Source organism: Tachyglossus aculeatus, chromosome 2 (genome assembly GCF_015852505.1).
Source record: "Tachyglossus aculeatus isolate mTacAcu1 chromosome 2, mTacAcu1.pri, whole genome shotgun sequence".
Classification (NCBI taxonomy): domain Eukaryota; kingdom Metazoa; phylum Chordata; class Mammalia; order Monotremata; family Tachyglossidae; genus Tachyglossus; species Tachyglossus aculeatus.
Window position 1 is genome coordinate 140929211 of NC_052067.1, and position 3461 is coordinate 140932671.

Below are 3461 nucleotides of genomic sequence, written 5' to 3' on the forward strand. Positions count from 1 at the left end.
ATATCCATTCTATATATCTTAATTATTAAGGTGGAGCACATTGTCATTTGGGTGCTGGGGTTTTAAAAGTATTTACTGCTGCTGTTGAAACTGAGAATGGATGCCCTCTCAGTCAATGGGATCCACTGGGTGCTTACTATGTGCAGAGCTGTAGCTCTAAGTGCTTTGGAGAGTGCAACACGATTATTATATTATAATATTGACTATAATATTAAAATTATATAATAATTTTTGTGGTATTTGTCAAGTACTTATTATGTTTCAAGCCCCATACTAAGCACTGGGGTAGATACAAGATAATCAGGTTGGACACAGTTCCTGTTCCAGTCACAGTCTTCATCCCCATTTTATAGATGAGGGAACTGAGGCCCAGAGAAGTGTAGTGAAATGCCCAAGGCCACACAGCAGACAAGTGGCAGAGCAGGATTAGAACCCAGGTCCTTCTGACTCCTAGGCACTTGCTCTTTCACGTTTCCTGCCCACAAGCAGCAGTCTATGAAATATTTGGTTGGTCCAGATCATTTATTATTTCGTACTGGATTTTTCAAGGACGTAGAGACTCTGCTACAAACAGCTTAGCGTACCCTCCTAAAACCTTAACACACAATTAGTTCCATGGAAATTCTGCTAAGCAAAAGATTACAAAATGTCATATACTTTTCCCCAGGGAAATGAGGTAAAGGGCATGAATGCATTTCCAAGATCTTCCAAATTGACCGATACTATGAAAATATACTTTAAAAACAGTGATAAAAACACAAATATACCATAATTACTTGACCTAATAGGAATGTAAACGTGTACCAATTATGAAAGCATTTTGAATTAGACTTTTCTGTTAATATATAAATTCAGCATGAAATTTTTAAATGATATCTTTCACCAAGACTATGAAAATATATTATAAAAATAGTGATATAAACACAAATATATCATAATGACAAATGTGCACCAATGATGAAATATTTTGAATTAGATTTTTCTGTTCATATATAAATTCAGTACTACTTTTTAAAAAAGATATCTTTCACCCAAACTATGAAAATATATTTAAAAAATAGTGATAAGAAGACAAATATACCATAATACTTGACCTAATAGGAATGTAATATACCAATATGAAATATTTTAAATTTGATTGTACTTAACTTGTACTTCCCAAGCGCTTAGTACAGTGCTCTGCACACAGTAAGCGCTCAATAAATACGATTGATTGATTGCTTGATTGATTGATTTGTCTATTCATACATAAATTCAGCACTACATTTTTTAAATCATCAATCGTATTGAGCGCTTACTATGTGCAGAGCACTGTACTAAGCACTTGGGAAGTACAAATTGGCAACATATAGAGACAGTCCCTACCCAACAGTGGGCTCACAGTCTAAAAATATCTTTTACTCAAACTATGAAAATGTATTTTAAAGACAGTGATAAAAACACAAATATACCATAATTACTTGACCTAATAGGAATATAAGTATGTACCGATGACGAAATATTTTGAATTAGATTTTTCTGTCAATATATAAATTCAGCATTTGAAATATTTCGAATTAAATTTTTCTGTCACTATATAAATTCAGCATTATGTTTTTTAAAAATCTTTCACCGAAACTATGAAAATATATTTTAAAACCAAATATACCATAATTACTTGATCTAATAGGAAGGCGAATGTCTGCCAGTGTTGTAATAGTTTGGATTAGATTTTTCTGTTAATATAAAAATTCAGTAGCTCATTTTTTAAATGTTATCTTTCACATCTATAAGACTCCGCTTGCCCCATTTTTAAAGCCCTACTGAAAGAGTTCTCCTCCAAGAGGACTTTTCTGATTAACTCCTCATTTTCCCACCACATTCACTGCCCAATTCTGCATCACCTGTGCAATTGGATCGTCATCCCACCCCACAGGATTTAGAGACATATCCTTCTACTCTGCCATATTTCCCTATCTGCAATTTATTTTTCATCTCTGTCCCTCTACTATGCTGTAAGTTCCTTGAGAGCGGCGATCTTGTGTATCTTGTGTATAATTCAACTCTGTTGAATTATACTTTCCCAGGCACTAAACACGACACAAAGAACGCACTCAATAATTATCCTAGTCATTAAAAAGGCACCTACTGCTAAATAGAACTGTCATTATCTATGCTAAGTTGAAATGAATGTTAATCAATCATTGCTCTATTAAGCAATTCAAATACTTAAAAGGAGACCCAGTGGAAAGAGCAACGGCCTGGGAATTAGAGGACCTGGGTTCTAATCCCTCGTCCACCACTCGTCTGCTGTGTGACCTTGGGCAAGTCGCTTAATTTCTCTGGGCCTCATCTATAAAATGGGGAGTAAGACTGTGAGCACCTTGTGGGATATGGGTGGAGTCTAACCTGATAATAATAATAATAATAATGATGGTATCTATTAAGCACTTACTACGTGCAAAGCACTGTTCTAAGTGCTGGGGAGGATACAAGGTGATCAGGTTGCCCCACGGGGGGCTCACAGTCAATCCCCATTTTACAGATGAGGTAACTAAGGCACAGAGAAGTGACTTGCCCAAAGTCACACAGCTGACAATTGGCGGAGCCGGGATTAGAACCCATGGCCACTGACTCCAAAACCTGGGCTCTTTCCACTGAGCCACGCTGCTTCTCTATTATCTTGTCTCTATCCCAGCAACTAGTACAGTGTCTGGCACATAGCAAGCGCTTAACAAATACCATTTTTTTTAAAAAAAAGGGAAAAAGAAGTGCTTAAACTAAGACAAACCTGGTAATATTGTTAAGGGGGAACTCAGAAAATAATAATGGCATTAAGATTCAGTAACATTTTCTAAAAGAGGACTCAACGAACAGCCTTATAGTCCACTGTTGGGTAGGGACTGTCTCTATATGTTGCCAATTTGTACTTCCCAAGTGCTTAGTACAGTGCTCTGCACATAGTAAGCGCTCAATAAATACGATTGATGATGATGATGATGGCTGGATATAGATACCACTAGCTCTTCTTCTAGGTGTGTGGGAGTGACTGAAAGAAGAGAAGCAGTGTTCTCTAATGGTTAGAACATGAGGCTGGGGGTCAGAAGGGCCTAGGTTAAATGCTCACTATGGGCCAAGCACTGTTCTAAGCCCTGGGGAAGACACAAGGTAATTAGGATGTCCCACATAGGGCTCACAGTCTTAATGCCCATTTTCCAGAGGAGGTAACTGAGGCACAGAGAGGTTAAGTGACTTGCCCAGGGCCACACAGCTGACAAGTGGTGGAGCTGGGATGAGAATCCATGACCTGTCCCACCTGTCCCGCCGTTGGCCCCCGGCCCGCGTCCTCCCCCTGGCCTGGAATGGCCATCCACCAAACTAGCTCTCTTCCTCCCTTCAAAGCCCTACTGAGAGCTCACCTCCTCCATGAGGCCTTCCCACACTGAGCCCCCTTTTTCCTCTCCTCCTCCCCATCCCCCGAC